Genomic DNA, 22,889 nt, shown 5'->3' on the forward strand with positions numbered 1-22,889 from the left:
AGCCTTGTGCCATTACACAGCCTAGGTGGGTTGAGACTGCAAAGAAGCATGATGGGTGACACAACTTTCAGTTGAAGGTGATGTGGTGGCATTCCTGTGGGTTGAGGAATTCTGTTGGATAGTTTACGGCTTCGTCTGCATCCACCACTGTATTGATTGAGTTGTACTCAGTAACTCTGCCCAGAAGCATATCCTGAATCTGATTATTAATTTAATTGACAGAATAATTATATTTTAGATTTTCAACAGAGGCTCTAATAACACTTTAGCACTATTTGTAAGATAGTAACAGAAATGCCTGTCGTACCGCTTCATATAGCAACAATTTGGAAACTTCTGGAATGCTACCTGCCTTCACCTTCACCTCTCAGGTCCATTTGCGTCCCATACACCTCACCTTCGCCACCCATACACCTTTGCCTTTCACCTCTCATACAGCTTTGCCTCCCATATGCCAATGCTTCGCCAAGCCACAAACCCGCAAACAATTTGTGACTTTTATATATATATATAGATTTAATCTGTATTTGGATGTGTGTGTGCTTGTGCTATGAGTGAGTGAGTGCATGATGATGGGTGCTTGTGTGAATGAGAGAGTGCTTGCTGTGTGAATATTGTGTTAGTGTGTGTTTGTGTGTGTGGGTGTTGGTCCATGGAGCTGATTTTGGCGAGTGGGTTGAGGAGGTTGTACAACAAATGCATTTTAAAAATGCCTTTGTTTGGCAATGCCCCATACCTCCCACCGGCCAAAATCAGCTCTCCGTCTGAGGTGCTGTGGGGCCCAGTAGACAGGGATGGTATTTTTGTACTGGACATCTATGATAGATGTCTAGTAAAGAATACCATACCTGCCCCCCTGTATTCCCAGCGCCTTGCATACACACATAATCACTTTGATTGTGTGCGTGTGTTTGACGGTGTGGGGCCCAGTTGACAGGAATGGCATTTTTCTACTGGACATTAAAATACCATGCCTGCCCCCTGCCCCCAGCCCCAGCGCCTTGCATACACAAATAATCACTTTGATTGTGTGCGTTTGTTTGACGGTGTGGGGCCCAGGTGACAGGAATGGCATTTTTCTACTGGACATTAAAATACCATGCCTGCCCCCTGCCCATCCCAGTGCCTTGCATACTCACATAATCACTTTATGTGTGTGTGTTTGGCGAAGTGGGCCCCAGGGGACAGGTATGGCATTTCTTTTTCTTTTATCATAGATGGCTAGTAAAAGATACCATGCCTGCCCCCTGGGCACCCCAGCACCTTGCATACACACATAATCACATTGATTGTGTGCGTGTGTGAGGAGCTGGAGGGCACAGGGAACAGGCATGGTATTTTTTTACTGGACATCTATAGTAGATGTCCAGTAAAAAATATCATGCCTCAACCCTGTACCCCCAGCTAATCGCATACACACAATCACATTCATTGTGTGCGTGTGAGGCACCGGGGCCTAGGGGGCAGGCATGGCATTTTTCTTACTGGGTATGCCCAGTAAAGAATGCCAGCCCAATCCGCTGGGATTGCTAGCGCTTCACTTGCAATGTCATGCCTGACCCCTAAGCTCCCCAGTTCCTCACATATACACATCATTCATGATCTGTGCATGTGAGGCGCTGGAGGGCAATGGGGGAAGGAATGCCATTTATTAACGGGCATCTGATAGATGCCCAGTAAAAAATACCATGACTGGGCCACCCAGCACCTTGCCCACACACAATTAATGTGTGCCTGTGAGGCGCCCAAGGCTTCAGTGCGTGGGCATGGCGGTTTTTACTGGGCATCTATGCCCAGTAAGAATTGCCATGACTGTACCTTGGGACCCTAGCTCCTGGCACGCAACTTCCCCCTTGAGCACCCAGCGCCTCGCACTCGCACATAATCACATTCATCATCATTCATCATTATGCGGTTGAGGCGCAGATGCTAATTAAATTGTCATCAGCCAGCAAGGTTGAATTAAATGTCAGTGTGCATGGCTGAAATTGATCACTTGATGATAGTTAATGAATTTAAACTCAATCCCAGACAAACTGAGATCATAGTCATAGGGGCACCAGAAACAGCCTGGCCAATGTATATATGGCTTGCCTCCTTGGGCACCTGTCCACCCCCCGTAAAATCATCTGGGGTCATTTTTGATTGTCGATTAACGCTAGAACCACAATTTAAACAGGTTCTTAAATCAAGTGACTTCCATCTTTGTCTTCTGTTTCAAGTTTTCCCTTATTTAACTTCCCGCTTATGTCCAGAATGGAAATACCTCATATTGCCGCTTTACCTTTTGGCAAAATTACAAGGACTGCAAACCGAGCAGCCAGGCAACTCTCGCAAACTGGAAAGTATACACCAGCATCTCAAGCTCTGATTGAGCTTCACTGGCTTCCGGTGCTTCCCTTTAAGGTGTTATGCGTGTCACAGTACTTATTATGGTGGAGGCACAACATTTTTACAAAACATTCATTTAATATACTGGCCAAAGATTAGGGGGCTCATTACGGATTACTGGAAAACCCACCTTACCGTTACCGGAGCCCGATATCCCGGTATTACTAGGATTTTACAGGTGCCGGCAATGGCAGTAAGTTCCCATTCCATGGAGTCTTATAGGACTCCATGGAATGGGTTTGCCGCAATCACTGGTAACGGTAATACCAATGCCATTGATTGTGTCAATTATCAGCCAGTAGGGCCTGCCGGTGGATCAGAGCCCCTACCGGCAAACTCGGAGTATGCTGGTCTGTTAAAAATGCCAGAGCCGGTCTTACCAGAATTCTTTCATGCATTTTTACCGGAACGGCACACTCATAATTAGCCCTTATGTCACTCACAGGAGCAAACATTTTTTTCAACCAAGAAAGTTTAGGAAAATACGAATGAACACATGATCATTTACAATTTACTCATCTTCCTAAAATCTTTTATTACCAAACTGCTTTATCAGCGCTGAGAGATCTTTTTGTTGTTTGCGTGCTGTACAAAATAATCAATGCCATGAAATAACAGTCCATTATTTCTTCAGAAAGCATAAAATGTGTTTGCATGGCTATCCTCTTTTACTAGCAACCCTCTGGCCACCCTATTCGGGCCTTCTACCCCACCATCCTGTGAGGCCAAAAACCTTGGGGTCATCTTCGACTCTTCTCTCTCTTTCACCCTCCACATCATGGATCTTACTAAGTTGTCCCACTTCCAGCTCCACCTCCTCAGAGGCATTCTTCCTTTCCTCACCTTCCCCCAGAAGCTCAATGTCTCCAGAGCTCTGGTCCTCTCCAGGCTAGATTACTGCAACAGTCTCTTTCTCAATCTCCCTTTTTCCTCCTTACGCCCCCTCCAGCTAATCCAGAAGAGGGCTGCAAGACTTATCATTGGCCTCAAGCCCAGGGACTGTATCTCTCCCACCCTAAAAACTCTCCACTGGCTCCTGGTGGCTGCAAGGATCAAATTCAAGACTCTCTGCATCATCCACAAGGCATTCTGGCACCTGGGATTATGCTATCTCCAACTCTTCCTCCCTAAATACTCCCCTGCTAGAGCCCTATTCTCATCTAACTCCAACTCTTTGACTAGCAAACACTTTTCCAAGCAAAGAGTGGGGGGAAGGTCTCTCTCTTCGGCTGGTGCCTCCCTTTGGAACAGCCTCCCTACCCCTCTCAGACTTGAGCCAGACCTCCTTAAATTGCAGAAACTGCTCAAAACACTGCTTTTCCCTATGTCTTTCCCTTCCCTGTTAATACCCCACTGCGGCTGTGACCGGTGGCCTGATCCTCATGATTCTCACAGGATTCCAGGCCCCTCTTCCCAGTTGATACCAGCACCCTCCCCCCACTGCACTGCCCTTGAGGGCCCCTGCGCAGCGGCTCTGCATTCCACCCCTGAGAGTAGCCTGCACTAGCACTTAGCCTGAGGTTCTCCGCCATGGCTCACCTTAGCACTTCCCTCCAGGGCCCTCCTCTAGCACTTGTCCACTCCTCTGCCCACCTCCCCCTCCCTCCCTGTCTCCTGCACCTTTTTTCACTGCACTTGCACGGCCGAATGCCACAAGGCCTAGTAGGATCATGACAGCATCTTACAGTTTTGCTATTGTTATTACTTTCCCTGTTCCCTTCCCATTTAGCCTTGTGGTGCTTTGAAACACAATTCTGTTGTATAAGCGCCTAACAAATGCTCAATAAAATAACATACACGCACAGACATGAAAACTTTCAAAACTCCACGAATGGACATCGACCACAGGTTTGTTTTTTGCCTTAAGGTTGTGTCATGGCTTACAATCTTAAAGGTTTTAAGTTTGTATCTTTGCGTGGACATATCTAAGGAAATCGCCACAGCCACTACAAGCTTGCAATTTCTTTTACAGTGAGTTAGATGGAAAAAATATTTTTCAAATGGAGTTGAGAAAACTTAAAGTCTACAAACATTAGTAATGTCAGCAGTAGGGTTGCTACAAACCGCACCATTTAACTATTTCCTGAATATAAACGAAGTTCACTTAACTATCAATCAAACCTTTACTCACACTACAGCACTATTTCACAACACTCCCTTTAAATATTGGGTTGCTGAAAACAGTACTATACAGCGAGTCAGGAGAGCACTTTGAACTGTACTCTGAACGCCAGAGTTGCGAAGCACTCAAGGAAAATTGCTGGCTCCTGAAGGGGGCATTTCTGCAAAGGGATTTGGTGATCCGACCTAACTGTGCATATCTCAACCAGTCTCCCCTCCTTCCTGAGACATGCACTGTACTGTTGTTCTGAATGCTTACAGATGCTGTGGGTGCCAGCTTGCCTCTACTGGTATGGAGAGGAGGGAGGAGATTGGAGACACAGAAGTCTCCATGAGGGTCAATTGGCAACAGGCCTGTTACAGGTGTCCATTTCTCTCTGGCACCCGCGTGAGCCCCCCGCTGCACCCAGACTCACACAACACATGTGTGTAAAGTTCGGGCTCCCCGTTCGCTCTCTGGCGGCCAGGAACAACCCCTTTATTTATACTCCGCTGTGTGTGTACACCCTTAAAGGGGCAGGCACCAATCTCCTCCTTTTTCATAACAAAAACAAAGAGATAAACTACACACAATGCATAACAACACACTGCGCACAAAATAAACAACCCCTTTAATCACAGCCACCCCCCACCCCACAAGTCCATTTTCAGTCCATGGGCTGGTTCCGCCAGTTCAGGGGTCCAAAGCATAGTCATTCAGGTGGGCAGGCTTCCCCCTCCCAACCCTCTGGGGATACCTCCTGCCCGCCTCCCAGATCGGGCCCTCCTCACCTGTGTTCCCCCGACCTGAGGAACTTGGTGGATGGGCCAGGCCACCGCCCTTGTCAGGCACATAATTGAAGTCCCTTCTTTGCAACTCTTCCGGCCTGGCTTCACCGACTTTCTTAAAGAAATTGGCATTGCGGGTGACAGAGGCAGTCCCATCAGAAGCAGTCACCAAGGATCCATGCACCGCCACCATGTCCATCGGACCAGGCTCATAAGTCAACGACAGCTTTCCTTGCAGGTGTCTGTTTTTTACGAGCACCTCATCCCCCGGGGACAGCTGTTGGGGCCGGAGTCCTCTCCTGATGTTTTCATGCTCAATCCTGATGCTCCTCTCTCGTTCTACCTGCGTGTTGTCGATGACAGACGGCTCTCTCTCTCCCATCTCCGGGATACGTCCCCTGGGAAAATGCCTGAACATGGCTTCGGCCGGGGCCACTCCGGTAGACGCATGCAGGGTGGACCGGTACTCCTGCAGGAATTTGTATAACGCCCTCCGGAAACCATGTCCTTGGCCATGAGCGATGCGGAACACCTTCTCATAAATTGTTCCGCCTCACTGTTTGCCCGAGGTAAAAGAGGAGTGATCTTTCGGTGGTGGATCCCATACTCCTCCATCAGCTGGGCGAAACTGTCCCCCTGGAATGGTGGCCCATTGTCCGAACACAACATCTGAGGCAGGCCATGGGTTGCAAAGATCTTCCCCATCGCCACGGCCACTGTGTCGAATGACACAGACTCAATGAATTCCACCTCCGGATACCTGGACCACTCGTCCACGACTACCAGGAAGTGCTTGTCCTGGCCTATAGACCTGAAGTCGGCGTGGATGGTCTCCCAGGGTTTGCTCCCTCTTGGCATTGCCTCAATCAGTGGCTCCCTCTCTGCTGGGGATGCCGCCTGGCACCACACACAGGCCCCCACAAAGTCCTCGACCTGCCTCTCCAGATCTGGAAACCACACCTTCTGTCGCAGACAAGCCTTGGTCTTGGCAGCTCCCAAGTGCCCATGGTGTACCAGCTCAATGACCTGGGTGATCTTACCCTGTGGTATGACAATCCGGTCACCTTGGAGTAACAGCCCTGTTTTAACGAACGCCAGCTCATCCTCAACCCTTCACAGCTGTTCCAGCGCCAACCTCGCTTCCTGGGTCCTCAGAGCCAACGTGACCACCACCGACTTCCATGAGCCCTGTTGAAGAGCTGTATTTAGGATGTTAAAACATTTGTCATCGACCGCCACCTGTTCCAGCTCGTAAATAGGTACTGAGTTTGGAGTTGCCGCCTCTACCACCAGACTGACATGCTCATCAGCCTCCTCTGCACTCATATTCCCCTGTCCCCCCGGATCGCACCACGGGTGCCTCGACAAATAGTTGGCTGCGTTGTTGTTACTGGGTCGGTACAGCAGGAAGACTCCATACTCGAGCAGGGCCAACATCCACCTTTCAATGTGGGCCGCAGGCTTAGACGACGACCCAGCCAAAATGGGCAGAAGGGGCTTATGGTCTGTGACGACGGTCAATGGCCATCCCAGCATGTATAGACGGAAATGGAGGCATCCCCACAGGACTGCCAGGGCCTCCCTCTCAATCTGGAGTACCGCTACTCCGTCTCTGATAGTGCTTTACTGGCATAAGTGACTGAACGGACTTCCCTGCTGGCATCCGTTTGCGTGAGCACCGCCCCAGACCAAACGGGCTGCATCAACCACAATTTCTGATGATGAGGCCGGATCAAAGAAGGCCATGGTGTCCTCTGCCGTCAGGGCCCCCTTGACATCCTCAAACGCTGCCTGCTCAAGAGGTCCCCACTGCCACACAACGTCCTTCTTTGTTAATGCTTGCAATGGTTCTGAGCAGGACACAAGGTTCCTGATGAACCGGCCACAATATGTGACCATCCCCAAGAAGCTTCGGACTTCCGATATGTTCTCCGGGGGCCTGCGCCTCCACAATATCATTTACCTTCCGAGGATCCATTGACATGCTCCCTTCCTTGAACACAAATCCAAAGAACTTGATTGTCTTCTTAAGGCACTTGCACTTGTCCCTGTGCAGTGTCAACCCAAAAGTTTGGAGCCGTTCCAGCTCCTCTGATTGCCTCCCGGACATCTGGCTCCTCCTCCACCTTGACCACGGTCCACCGGACCACATCTTCCATCTTTCCATGGTGCACAGCTGCCTCCATCCTGGATGCCCTCACCTCGGACACCACCTGACAGCATCCAAGTTCTAGTGTGTGAGGCAATGTGATCCCGGGCTCACGCAGAACCTGTCTGCGCACCTTGCCTGACGAACACCCCTGTATCAGCTGGTTTCGGTTCATCACGTCCACATTATCCCAGGCACATGGAAGAGTCATGCGGCGCAGTCTGCCGTAGAAATTGTCGAGGGTCTCATCATCCTTTTGGCAGGTAATGCACATGACAAAGCACTCATAATCAGCATAGGCCGGTGGCATGAAGTACTCCTGCAGTGCATCTTTGGCTGCGGCATAGATGGTGCCCGCTGGCTGCAGGGATTGGAATACCTCATGAACAGCAGGCCTGCCGAGTACAGGAGTGTCGCCACCTTATTGTCCTCATCCATCTCCCCAGTGGCCTTGAAGTACATGTCAAGTCTGTCGATCCACATCCTCCATCTCGGTCCCAGGCTGGATGGGGATCCTGAGATGTCAAACTCAGGCATTGGCCTAAGTGCCCCTTGTTGTCTTGGCATTTGTGGTGCTTGGGGTGCACCAGGCACTGCAGGAACCTGGCCATCAGCATTCATGGCAGCAAGCACACAGGCACCATACCCAAAAGAAAATGGGGCTGCAACTCACTGATCGCTTCTTCAGGCACTGCTGCACACAGATGAGGAGTGTGATGAAGTTGGTCAGGCACCTCCTCCAAAAACATCTGATGACCTCCTCCTCCACCACCACACAAGTAGCCAAAATGCCCCCCCAAGCACCTTCTTAAGCAGTCCAAAAATTAAGACACAGGGCCACTTGGTCTTCACCACAGCAGTCCTTGTTCACCAGTGTCCAAAACCAGTCAGGAGTAACATAGAAGGAACTCCATGCCACCTTGGTGGGTCCAAAAATTGAGTTAGGTGGGGCTAGGGGATCAGGACAAAGATGGTAGGCCTCCCCAGCTCCCCACCTCACACTTGACGTAAGAAAAGTGTACAAAACACTTCAAAACAACAATTATGCAGCATGAGCTGTCCCAGGGAATCTAGAAATTACGTGTAGATGGGCGCACAGGCACTCTGTATCAGAGCCGCAACCTTCCGAACACATGGGCAAAATGGCGGCCAAGCCACGTGGACACCGCTGTCCCCGTGGCATTCGGGAACGGAGAACAAAGAAAAATATATTTGCCGTCCCTCACTGCCTGTGCTCGGGTTGGTGTCCCGCCTCGTCGACACTGTTACAGGTGTCCGTTTCTCTCTGGCACCCCTGTGACCCAACGCTGCACATAAACTCACATGGCACATTTGTGTACAGTTCGGGTTCCCCTGTCGCTCTCTGGCGGACGGGAACGCCCCCTTTATTTATACCACATGCGGCGGAGTGAAGGGGCAGGCACCACAAGGCCCCAGTCACATGTTACTAGGTGGGACTGTCTAGGTGCCAGAGGAAGGTCTGTCGGCAGCAGTGATGGAGTCCTGACAAGCAAGCATTATCAAGGGGGCAAGTGTTTTCCCTCTCATGCAGAGCAGAGAGGAGCTACTCACAAGAGCTAGTGCCCTTGGGTCGAGGCTCTAACAGAGATGGGGCAAAGGGCAATTCCATTACTCACTCCTAAGGTTTTTTTGCTGAATCACTAACGCAAGCATGTTTCAAATTCAAAATGGTGGGCATTCATATGTTCTCAAAATGCTCTTTGCTTTTTTATGCAAATCGCCAGGCTGGGTTCCATGCAGAGATACTGTGTTGCGTGACCCTGTCTGGTGCTATGCCCCTCGGCCCTGCCCCATCCTTCCCGGTCCTGTCCTCCCAAGGTGGAGAGGGTTCCCAGAGTAAACGCTTTCCTTCCATATCCAGCACTGAGCAGCTCCACAAAAGGGGTGAGTGAAATATCGTTGACTTTGTGAACTCATGGGTCAAAGGGGAACTCTTGCTAAGGCCAACGTGTATTGCCCTGAGATTTCAGGGGGTTGGGTGGCTCGCAGCAAGTGCCAATCACCCCGGCCTCTCAGAATAACCACATGTGTGTAATATTCACGTGCTGGGGTAAAAAACAATGTTTCGAGCACTAAAATGGTTAAAATAATAAAAGGTTAACGTACAATCCACGTGGGGCTGTAGAAATAAACCAATTTAAAATGTGGCGACAAAGGGGCTGCAAGGAATATAAAAGTGAGAAAGTAACTGTGAGAGATAGAAGCGACCTAGAGAGTTGTGATTGGCAGGGAGAAGTATCGGCGCGTCATTGGGTGGGAAGTAATGGCTGGCATAGGGAGGCGTATCTCACACGTTATTGGTAACGCTCAGATCAAATTGTTAGTTTTGAATATAATGGTTATATGCATTGAGGGGGTACTGTGATGGCAGGGCAGAGAACTATTGGCAACTGAGTTCATTTTAAGTTGACACAATGCAGTGCACTGTGTTAAGTAACAATTCAAAAAGCAAAATTCACATGCAAAGCAATGCATTGGTAATAACCGCAAGAGCTCTGAAGGTTTGGTGTTTCACTGCGGGGATTCTGTGTAGGGCTCTGGACATCACAAAGAAGTGGCTCCCAGCAAGCATTGCTTGAGTGGACTTCATCACGGACATCTTAACCCCTTCTCATTGGACACTGTCGCGACACACTGATGGCACTATGGAAGGTGATGTCACATATGAAGGGGTGTCCAAGGCTGGTGGTTCATTTGGGATGCAGATCCTGGCAGAAGGACATCCTCCACCTGTGGTTTGATGGTGGTGAAGGCTTGGGGGGTCTCAACAAGATGGGATTGGATGTAGGCCGGTGAGTTAGGGATATGTTGGCGTAGACCAAAAGACACAGGACGAGCAGGCCAGAATAAAAGGCCTGCAATAAAAAAAAGGGTAAAACAAAATAAGACAATGTGGGAGCAAGTTAAGAGGCAGCAAGGAAGGTTGCCATAGAATGGTACGCTGGCAGGGCAGTAGAGAGAAACAAAGGGACGCGCGGAGGTGCGTGCCCAGGCCTAAAAAGGAAAGGCAAAACGATGAAAGCATAGGATAAGAGTGGAATATAAAGGGGGCTAGGCTGTCTCCCCCACAAAGTGAGAAAGATCAGGAAATGTCTAGCATGGTGGGACACTGTGAAAGACATGAAGAAAGGGCGTTGGATACAAAGCCTCAGGAGGAACTTCACAAATAAACAGGGGGAGGGTAAGAAGTACTGTGTGGGGCATAGGACAGAGGTGGCCAGGGGCCACTCTGACTTGGTGAGTGCATTGCTAAGAGGAGCGCAGAGAGGGGATGAGAAAATGTCCAGCTACTAACAAAGCGCTCAAGGAAGTAAACAGAGAAAGAAGATTGGCCGCCTTGTGGCTGTATATAGGAACCCTGCATATTTCGAGTTGTGGAGGGTTTCCCCGGTCTTTAACTTATGGAAAAGGTATAACATGATGGTGGGGCCCAAGAAACACTTTCCTTCGTACTGGTGAATAGTTAATTTGATTAAAGTAGTTGTTTAATTAGGGTGGTGGGGTGGAGGCATCAGTGCAGCTCTTATAATGTTTGTCATAGAAGAGGCCGGCTTTCCGCACTGCACGGAGGCCCATTACAGGATAATAAAGGCAGCATGGTCACAGAAGCTAAGAAAGTCCAGGAGAGTAGATGGGGCCAGTGGCGTCGCTAGGGGGAGGGCTGGGGGGCCTGTGTCCCCCCCCCTCCCTCTGAAATTCTGTTTGTGGTGTTATTTGTGACACTCACTAAAGCAAATGTCTGCAGATCACACAGTAAATACTCTCGTTTTGTCTCAAAGCTAGCAGTGATCTTGGTATGCGTTCTGGCATGGGTATGAACATGAACACGAGCCACTTCTCAGGTGTCCCTGCCCGGCTTCCGCACAGCGAGCGACCTCCATAGTGTGCAGAGCAGCTTGGAGCATCTCCCATCAGAATGTAGTGAACAAAACTGCTAGTGATGGATCATTAGTCACTGAATGGTTTCGTGCCTGCATTCTGATGGGAGGAGAGGTGCAGTGGGGTGTGGGTAGTTGGTGTGCACAAAAGCCTCTCTGCAGGAGTGCTTGTGACGTCACACATTACCTTTCATAGACGCCCCCCCCTTTTTTGTCTCTGCCCCCCCCTAATTTTGTCTTTGCCCCCCACTGTGCCCCTCCCAAACTTGATTCCTGGCAATGCCACTGGATGGGGCACAGGGATATCCGGAACAAAGGCCAGATTGTGAAAAGGATGAGCATGAGGTCTGGAGAGCCACAGGTAATTAGGGTGATTTGTGATTCCGTGTGGGTGTATTTTATTTTTTAAAGTTAGGGATGGGGAGGAAATGTTATCTTTTAGTTTGCCACTGAGGGTATTTTAGTGTTCATTGGGTCAGGGAATAAAATGCGGCCAGGGATGTGACATTGACGGGCCTTTACAGGAAGTGGCCTTTTTATCAAACAAAGCACAGCTGATTTAATTCTTTCACTTCCGCACTCTCAAAGGTGAAGGACAGAACCGCATTCTCCTGGGGGGAAAAGTAGGTGTTGGCAGGAAAACAGCAGATAGTCAACAGGTCGAGCTACATTGGAGACTCAATGGGCGCACGTGTAAAACTGTGGCAATCCTTTGGAATCTGCAAAGCTTTGGAAATACCTTATGAATCATGGCAACAATTGAATTGATCGAGATAGAGAAAAAGATAAAGAGAGAAAAGCCAGTCTGTTTCTCTCATGCCGAGCGCAAGCCGCAGAGCAAACCGCACGGCAAGGAGACCCTGCAGCAAGATTGACAGCTATTGGTCAGGCGACAGATTTTTCTCAATTAGCACTGCGTTATAGGCTGCGCATTCCGCCTCCCGCGTGCATAGTTCGGTAACTTCCTGTAATCAGATACTCCCACATGCTACCCGCTGAAGCTGAACTGCAGAGTGATTCGCGCCCAGCTAATCCTCGGCAAGCACCGCCACATTCTCCTCTAGGCGTTTGAAAGCTGTTTCCACAGCTGCAGTGGCAGATTTGAGTATAGTCACGGGCCGAGCACGGCACGTCCCCAGAGAGGTATTGATATTCATAATATTACTAAAAACTAAAAAGTCAACAAAAAAGAATAACAATGCACAATTAGTATGCACATTATGTACAACTAATGATGCCCCACAGTGTATACCTTTCCTCGGCACAATGTTATTTGCCTGCTGGTGGCAATATGATTAATCCACCACCGGAGAAGCTTGCCTGTGGTGCCGGTCCCACAATCGTGCAGCCTGGATAACTCGACATAGAGGACCACTGAGTCGTGAAGTAAGTCATGATATTTATTAGCTTCATCAATATCCAGTATGGTGATGCGTTGCACAAGAAGGCGTTTATCAGGAGCGGACCGAAGGCACCGACCGGTCCCGCACAATGCGTGCCTGACGCGCTTGAACTTACATCCCACCAATGAGATCAGAGCAATCAGAGGCCAGTCTGAGGAAAAAATCGTGTCGCCATTGCCAGGACCCTGCGAAAGTAGAGTCACTTTTTCAACTGATGGTCCTATGCCAAGCCCTGAAAGAGCAGCATTCTCAATATTTCTGCCCACTATTTTCGGATTTTGCACTGGTGGGCGAGAAAATATGGTGGCCATCTCTGATGTCTGGCCAAAAAACTTCTCAAGTACTTGCAGTGGTGACATTTTTGATGGAGGTTCTCCCAGAGAGTGGAATCTGTGACACATTTTAAACCATCTTTCTCTCTGTTTTCGTTCTTTCTCCCTCTTCTTCCTTTTCGGTTTCTCATGCAGCTGCAAACCTTGTCAACAGATTATTTGTTGTTTTATTGGAAACATTTTATTCTGTTTTGCTAAAAAAAAATGTTGATTCAAATTTAATGGAAATAAAAAATTCAAAAAAAAATGCGTGCCTAACGGGTGTTGCTAGGTCTGTAAAAGACCTGTGGCCCCAGGGCTGTCAGAAGATGTGGTGAGGCCGTGGGCAAAACATTTGGTGAGGCCTCCTCACCATTTTTTGCACTCGGCCAGCAGCGGCACATCCGCAAACAGGAGACTCGAGAAATCTACCCTTGAGTTTGTGTGCAGGATCCCAGATATGGTTTATTACTACAACTCCAAATCAACTACAGCAAAGTTAGATTTCTCTACTGAAGAAAGGTTCATGCCAGACTAACTTTTTTATCATATGAATAAATACATATAAGATGGCATGAGCTCTCCAGTGCGCCACCTCCAATTCTCTGAGGGTCAGTCACTTTTCCAAGCAAAGAGTTGAGGGCAGATCTCTTTCTTCGGCTGGGACCTCCCTCTGGAAACAGCCTCCCTGCCTCGCTGAAACTTGAGGAGAACCATCTCCGGTTCCAGAAGCACCTCAAGACCTGTCTCTTTGCTTCTGCCTTCTCTCTTCCTCTCCCTTGCTGATCACCTGCCTGATCCATGCTCTGGTCACCTGGTCAAGCTCTGAATTCGGGCCCATGTCCCTGCCCGTCCTGTTGCAGTCCCGCACTGCCTCCTGGCTCCCCTGCACTTGTGGTCTGTATCTGTAACCCTACAGCCCCCGCTCTTGCTCTTATTCTCCACCCGTTGGCTGCACTTATGAGTACCCACACTTGCCACCCATTGGCTGCTGTCAGAGCCTTCAGTCTTCTTCTCCTGGCGCAGAGGCAGCACAAACGCCTCCCTTCCCGTTAGGTCTTGGGGCCTGGAGATTACACCATCGCAGGCTTCCGCGACCCTTCGGGGAAAGAGGGTTAGGGTCCGTGGAATGGATGGGTTGAGGGTTTTTAGGATCACCGGAAAGAGGTAGAGGAAGGAGTTGTGGATAGGAATGGGAGAATTAGGGTAACATGCTCCTTGGCTCCTGCTTCCATTCGATGGAGTCGTAACCTGTCACTCCAATGCTCTTACCACCTCTAGTGAACTCGGGAGCCTTTGTGCTGGAGCCCCAACCAGTTTGGCCAACTGCTTCTGCAGAGCCTGTGAGGATACCAATGTCATTCACAAACAACTACAAAACATTTCCCAGATTATTGCATGCGAGATTCCCACATTCCTGCATGTAGAAATAGCATTCCCCACATTGCTTCATGTGAGGGCAATTCTGCTATACGTGACTCACTAGGCTCACTCTGTCAGTAAAAGCACACAAAAACATAAACTTGAACTTAGCTTCGTTTTCAGGTGACCTGCGGCGACTGCCGTCTTTTCTATCCACGCACCGTTCTGCGGAGTCGTCTTCCACTAGAAACAAACAAGGAATGTCAGAACGGATGCGTGCGCTAGCTCTACCCTAGAGGGTTAATTGTTCTGAGATCAAGCGGCCCGAGTCTTTCCACACGGGTCTTAGTAGTCAGGACCATGCAATGCCCCCCAAGGTGCATGCGGTAGTTATGCAAGCACTACCCATGCAAGGTTAATAATTTGTGCCCAGTTAGTTTCGTTTTGTACGCGATTTGGTTTTCGTGGTTTTCGAGTTAGTTTTACGAGAAATCTCTTCCATGCAGTTAGCCGCTGCGTGCAGGACCATGCGCTACTTATCTCTTGATTGTGACGCGGGGCCTGGGGTGTGTTTTCAGGCGGGCAGGTGCCCCGCTGATGCTTGCCGACCGGAGCTCATCAGATGCACGTCTGCTCAGGTTGCTGGTCAGTATTGCGAGCAGCGCTCGTGGGGCGCGGCTCGCGCATGCGCTCTCGCGTGGGCGCGGTTCCCATGTGTCCTGCCGCCGGGGTCGCTGGGAAATGTAGTCTCTTGGCTGTTCTCCACCCCTGGCCATAGGATCTGCTAAAGGGATGGAGAACACGTCTTGAGAAGCCTGTTGGGCGCCACAGAGGCCCCCTCCTCCCTCCATAACCCCACATAGGGACCCTTTTCCCTGCCACCACCCCAACACTTGCCAGGGTCCTGACAGCTGCACTCTTGTTTCTCCTTTGTTCCTGCACTTCTGCATCATACCCCACCCTCGGCACCTCTCCACTCCCCCCTTCCCTGCTCTTGAACGATCTGAATGACACAAGGCCTAGTAAGATCTGTGTTTTGTCCTACTCTTTTGTTTCTCTCTCCTTGTCTTGTCACGCCTAGAAACACTTCTGTACAGGCACGTTATAAATGCCATATCATATCATTAAGGAGCACCCTGCCCCTGTGTGCACACTAAAACACACATCATACACAGTGACAAATGATGTACAGTGGAGGCTGGTACATTTCTGAATTTAAGAGGCTTAAAAGTTTGTGCCAATTAGGCAGGATCAACAGAGCACAGTGAGGGAGCCCAAACCAAACAAGGGTTGCTTGAGGGGGGTTCTCACTCCCAAGAAAATGTTTGAAACATTGGGTTAAAAGTATACATTTTACAGCACTTTCTTTGCAAAATTGGGTAGAAATCCATACAGTTCGCAATTGGTTTTGTATGGAAGCACATGGAAATTCCCAATTGTTGCAAATCACAAATTGTGCATAGGAACATTTTCCAATACATTTCATGCCGCCTTTCCGCGAGAGACATGCTAGTATAAAAATATATTCATGCTGGTTGTTCTAATTATGTCCATGCAGGCTGCATCAATATATGCTATTATTACCATGTACGGAGTCCCAGACAGTAAAAATGCCATGCCACAGAAAGTATATCCAGGCTGACTGTGTACCATAAGTGTTGGCTTGATTGGCCTACATTAAATGTGGGCCAATTTAGCCAAGTAGTATGTTTGCTTTAACCTTGATGCATAGTCCTGTGCATCAAGGGTAAAGCAAAAAGAGCACTGGCAATGCTAACAGTTTGGGCATTCGTGTAGGCATGGGAAAGGCACTTCTGTATTGGTATTAGCTGGCCATTGATAGTGCCAGTGCAAAATGGTTTGAGTACCTGAGCAGCTAATAGCAGTGCCTGGTAAATGCCTAATACTTATACACAAGCCAAAACGGTTGGCTTTGCCAATGCTCATTTTTAAAAGAACTTCAGCGAAAGACATGCAGTGTGTTTTTAAATGGAGTGGCCAAAGGCAGACCTGATTAAGACATTTTTATTACACCAGTTACGTGTTTACAACTCCAATGAAGTCATGAACTCTCAGGAGAGACTCCTTTGAGGAAACACTTGCAGGCACATTGAGGGCAAAGTTTGATGGCAAGGAAAGTTTAAAGCTAGCTCAAAGAGTTCCATTGAGGAGGTGTTTTGGGTAGGGAGGGCAGGAACTGGGTGAGAATTGCGATAGGGATTAGCATGGCCATGAGAAGTCATTTCACTGTTAGCACCTGCATTCATATCCATACATTTTTAGGTAATTGAAATCGTGATGTGGGGTTAGCACTTGCATGCTAGGGGAGTGATTAGAAGGGAAGTGGTGACGCGAGACATCTCATTCTCACAGCAGTCCTTAAGTGTGACGTTTCAGAAATGAAGACAAGAGGTAGCTGCTTGTAACATTGAAGCTTCACCAGAATAGTCTCATTTGAAATGTAGAAAGATGTCCCCACACAGGGAAGTTTGCCCCTTCCTCATAGCCTCTGACGTTAGTACCTCTCCCAACATTTGAAGTGTTAATCCCCTTTCCCTCCTGACATTTTAGCCCAGGTGCACCTCTGATGCCATGAACCCACCCCTTAATGAAGTGGCCCCCAAGGTGGCTACATTTAGGGGTGGTGCTGAACCGACACTCACAAAAAACACTTTCACCCATGCAATCATCCACCAGTTACATAACTCCATACATGCATGTATACATAAAACCAAACACAGCATTGACACAAACACAAACATTCATGCATACATTCATACATACACATATACATACTAATTAAATACACATATACACTTTTAATTTAAAATAAAAAACACTTACCTTACCTCCATGCACCCTTAAAAAGCATCCACGCAGCCGACACGTAGACATGCTGCCTGACAAGAGAGAACTCCTCTCCCATCAGTCAGCGTGATCACGCTGACAACATGAACACACTGACTGACAGGAGAGGATTCCTCTCCTATCAGTCAGCATGGTCATATTGAGCAACCTGAACACACTGACTGACAAGAGAGAACTCCTCTCCCATCAGTCAGCGTGGTCACGCTGAGCAACGTGAACACACTGACAAAAGAGAACTCCTCTCCAGTCAGTCAGTGTGATCACGCTGACAACCTGAACACACTGACTGACAGGAGAGGAGTCCTCTCTCATCAGTCAGCGTGGTCACGCTGAGCAACGTGAACACACTGACTGACAAAAGAGAACTCCTCTCCAGTCAGTCAGTGTGATCACGCTGACAACATGAACACACTGACTGACGGGAGAGGATTCCTCTCCTGTTAGCGTGGTCATGCTGAGCAACGTGAACACACTGACTGACAAGAGAGAACTCCGCTCCCATCAGCCAGCATGGTTGCGCTGAGCAATGTGAACACACTGACTGACAAGCGAGAACTCCTCTCCCATCAGCGTGATCGTGCTGACAACATGAACACACTGACTGACAAGAGAAGACTCCTCTCCTGTCATTCAGTGTGGTCATGCTGAGCAACGCAAACACACTGGCTGACAAGATAAACTCCTCTCCCATCAGTCAGCATGGTCACGCTGAGCAACATGAACACACTGACTGACAAGAGAGAACTCCTCTCCCATCAGTCAGCGTGATCACGCTGACAACATGAACACACTGACTGACAGGAGAGGGAGAGGAGTCCTCTCCTGTCAGTCAGTGTGGTCATGCTGAGCAACGTGAACACACTGACTGACAAGAGAGAACTCCTCTCCCATCAGTCAGCGTGGTCACGCTGAGCAACGTGAACACACTGACTGACAAGAGAGAACTCCTCGGCCATCAGTCAGCGTGATCACACTGACATGAACACACTAACTGACAAGAGAGGGAGAGGAGTGCTCTCCTGTCAGTCAGTGTGGTTATGCTGAGTAACATGAACACACTGACTGACAAGAGAGAACTCCTCCCATCAGTCAGCATGGTCACGCTGAGCAACATGAACACACTGACTGACAAGAGAGAACTCCTCTCCCATCAGTCAGCGTGATCACGCTGACAACATGAACACACTAACTGACAAGAGAGGGAGAGGAGTGCTCTCCTGTCAGTCAGTGTGGTTATGCTGAGTAACGTGAACACACTGACTGACAAGAGAGAACTCCTCCCATCAGTCAGCATGGTCACGTTGAGCAACATGAACACACTGACTGACAAGAGAGAACTCCTCTCCCATCAGTCAGCGTGATCACGCTGACAACATGAACACACTGACTGACAAGAGAGAACTCCTCTCCTGTCAGTCAGCGTGGTCATGCTGAGCAACACGAACACACTGGGCCTCATTACAAGTAGGGCGCTAAGGGATACCGGGCACCGTTAAGGAGACCGGTGCCGGTAATCCCTTACCGCCCTTCTACGAGTTCCCTTAGCGGGTCCCTCCTTCAAAGCCTGGTTTTACCAGGGGTTATGGACGGGACCCGCTAATAACGGTACCCCAAATTGCTACTTCCCCATTCCCATTGAGCCCTATGGGGGCTAAAATGGGAATGGGGAATGGTTATTCCAATGGGGATTTACCAGTCCCGCAAAGGTCGGACTACACCGGTAAGTCCCCATTGAACGGGACCGGTGCCGGTACCGTTATTGGAGGCAGTCATGGCGCAAATAGCGCCATGACTACCTCCAATCTCGGAATGAGGCCCATTGACTGACAAGCGAGAACTCCTCTCCCATCAGTCAGCATGGTCACGATGAGCAACATGAACACACTGACTGACAAGAGAGAACTCCTCTCCTATTAGTCAGCATGGTCACGCTGAGCAACATGAACACACTGACTGACAAGAGAGAACTCCTCTCCCATCAGTCAGCATGATCACGCTGACAACATGAACACACTGATTGACAGGAGAGGGAAAGGAGTCCTCTCCTGTCAGTGAGTGTGGTCATGCTGAGAAACGTGAACACACTGACTGACAAGAGAGAACTCCTCTCAGATCAGTCAGCGTGATCACGCTGACAACATGAACACACTGACTGACAAGGGAGAACTCCTCTCCCATCAGTCAGCATGGTCACGCTGAGCAACGTGAACACACTGACAAGAGAGAACTCCTCTCCCATCAGTCAGCGTGGTCACGCTGAGCAACGTGAACACACTGACTGACAGGAGAGGAGTCCTCTCTTGTCATTCAGCATGTCCACGTTTTCAGCTGAATGACGGGAGGCAGCAGAGCTCACATCTGAGCCCTGTTGTCTCCCATTATTTTGCTGTTTGTTGTGGAGCCAAACGGCTTCACAACAAACAGTAAAATCATCGCAGGGACAGAGAGCAGACAGCACAGTCCCCCGTGTGAATAAAGGACACAGAGACTGTGCTGCCTTCCACTTAGGCGAGGGGGCCGTGAGTTTGCACCCCCTGCACCCTCCTCGTGACGGCCCTGCCTGTGGCTATGCTAATGTCAGAACTGTAAGGACTGGGGGCTAGATAGCCTTTTGGTTGTAGCTCCTGAGATTCTATCCGGGTGTACAACCAAAAGACCAGGGGCTATAGCCCCCTTAAACCCCCCCCTCCCTAGCAACGCCTCTGGTGCCTAAACTCATGCGCATGTTCTCGTCTTTCTCGTACACAGACCGACCCACATGCAGCATGTCACAATATTGCATGCTATTATGAGGGTGGTTGGTACCGCAATGCCATATTCTGTAAGTGTCCGATAGCACCTCCCACATTTTTGGACTCCGGTCCCTACGAGGGCGTTCAACCAAAAGCACGTTGGGACCATAAATATGGTGAAAGGTGCTATAACAAATGAAAAAATGAATGAATGAATGACCCTGGCATCCTCTTCATCAAAGAAACCTGGTTCTTCCAGGACTTCCGGCCCATTGCACACAAGGCCTTCCCTCCAGGCTACACCCTGATCATGCATAACAGAGCCAACAGGGTAGTTGGAATTGCAATCCTTTCATGTTCCATGTTCATGATGTGACATCCTTGTCTGTACTGCCATTTTGGCATCACATTCTTAGGGTCAACCAACTTCACTGCTAATTAGGGCCGTCACTTGTTTAAAGTAATTAAAACTGATTGATGAATTTTAAAGACGTTTTAAGAAGTGGACTTTTAAGATTGCTCGGGGAAAGCATAATAACCCTTTTTTACTGTTTGTATTGAAAGTTGACAATGCAAATTCTCTTTTTTATATTGAATATATTTCAAGCATTTTTAGGTTATTATGATAATTAAATGAATTGTATGTATACAATAAATAAAATAAATTGCTATCCTTTACAATTATTCCCGCCTCCTCCATTTCACACTCAGAGGAACAAGCCTGCAAATCCCTACTAGTGAAATTTCTCATCACTCCTACACATACTCGCAGCTGCTTACTCATATACAGACCCCCAGGCTGCAACAGGAATTTTGCTGAAAACCTCAGCAACTTCTTTGCTGCCATCCTGGTTACTCATCCCTCCCTCACCATGCTAGGGGATTTCAATATATGGCTCAACGTCCCATAACCTCATGACACGACCCATCCTAGACAGCCTTGAGTCCCTTCATCTGACACAACTAGCATCTCACAAGGCGACTAATCTAGAAGGATCATGCAGCCATTTTCTTTACCCTCTTGACTGTAGATCCTCCCCCACAGCCCCGGGACCCATCTCCTGCTTCCCTCTATGGAGCAAAGTTAAAGTAACCCCGAACTTGGCCGACTCCCTACTTGCCTTCCTACCCTCACTCCCACTCGGGTCAGCTCTCCCGCAAATCTCTCAAAGCCACATCCTGGAATGCAGATGGCAAGCAAACATCTCGCCACAGACTAGAACATCTTGCGCCTATCAGATCAAAGCCTACATGGCAGAAATGTGTAAAGCCAAAAAAAACTTTTACTGGAATTGAATCACCAATGCCCCTAAAACCTGTAGTAAAATCCACAAGATCATCTCAGAATTCAAGGCCCCTCTATGCACAGCTTCCTTCCCATTCCACACCCAAGCACTCTGTGGCACTCCCTTGGACCGCTTCCACCACATAGCCCTGTAAAGAAACCTCACCATTGGCTCTAAAATAGCATTGCTCCACCCTACTCCCTCGCATTCGCCTCTGGCCTCTCAGACCCGCCTGTCTGCTCTTTTCTTCCTTCTCTCCTATCTCCCACCCTGAAGTTCTAAAGCTATTGGCTAGCAGCCGTCCCTCAGGATCCCCCGGAAGTTCCATGCCCCCTTGTTTTCTAAAAGAAATCCTTTCCTCGGCCAGCAGAAGCATCACAAGATCGATCATTAATACATCCCTCACTTCAGGCTCTTTCCCAGAAGATTTCACGACATCCTACATCAAACCCCTGCTCAAAAACTCTCTCTTGACCCCCTTCTACCTGCCAACTACAGACCTATCTCATACAACAATTTCATAGCCAAACTGCACAACTAGCTATGCCTTTTCACAAACTAACCTTGACCCTGCACAATCTGGCTTCAGACCCCTACAAGGAGCTGAGTCATCCCTACTCTCCTTCTGGGATGATCACAAAAGAACCTCAGACTCAGAAGGTTATGCCACACTCATTTTGACCCCTAAGCGGCCTTCGACATCATTACCCACCACACCCTCACGGACAGACTCCACTCTCTATATCAGTAACACAGCTTTGAAGTGGATCTCCTCCTTCCTCTTCAACAGATCCCAAATAATACACTTGCCTCCCTTCTCCTTGACTCAGTGCCCTGTTAACAATGGAGTATGTTGGTGACAGGGATAGTCCCCATTTCCACAATATATACATTGCATAAGGGTTTACTCAGGCGATATGCCCTGAGGTGACAGGCCCACTCTGTGAGTAATGGCCCGCTGCCCAAGTTAAGGGCCTGAGCGAAGTGAGGGCCCCTTAACAAGGGTGGCGGACTGTTACCAGAGGGTGGGCCCTGCTACAGAGGGGCATATCACCATTAGCACCGTGTAGCATGCTAGGCGGATGCTATACTAATGTTTTTTTAAAAATGGAAAGTATTTTCTTTTTGTGCACGGGACACATCGCGGCGTCCCATTCACGGAGAGAAAATAAATACTCTACCAACATGGCCACCATGGATTAGGAACTGGGGGCTCGGTATGGAGCCCCTCGTCCATTTCCATGGCAGCCAGAGCGGGGACAGGAACATCAGCAGCTGCGGCGGCGGGACTCGCTGCTGCAGCAAAAAGGTAAGTGGGATTGGTGGGAGGGATTTTTTTTTAAAAAGGAGTCGGGTCAGGGGAAGATGCCGGGCAGGGGAGCCGGCCATTAGGTGGCATAGAATGTAGGCTTTCAATGGTAGTGTCAGCCTGCATTCTTAGCCACCTGATTGGCTGGCTCCCCTGCCCAGGGTGCTAATATGGTTTATGTGCAAAAGTTGTCAAAGCAAACTGTTGCAGGTAAATGTTCCAAAAGTAGAACAAAAATGTAAGTTCTTACAAGTTTCTCTCCCAATCCCACCACTCGAGGCAAAGCCCAG

The sequence above is a fragment of the Ambystoma mexicanum genome, chromosome 14 (genome assembly GCF_040938575.1).
Source record: "Ambystoma mexicanum isolate Mex_15411 chromosome 14, UKY_AmexF1_1, whole genome shotgun sequence".
Taxonomy (NCBI): Eukaryota; Metazoa; Chordata; class Amphibia; order Caudata; family Ambystomatidae; genus Ambystoma; species Ambystoma mexicanum.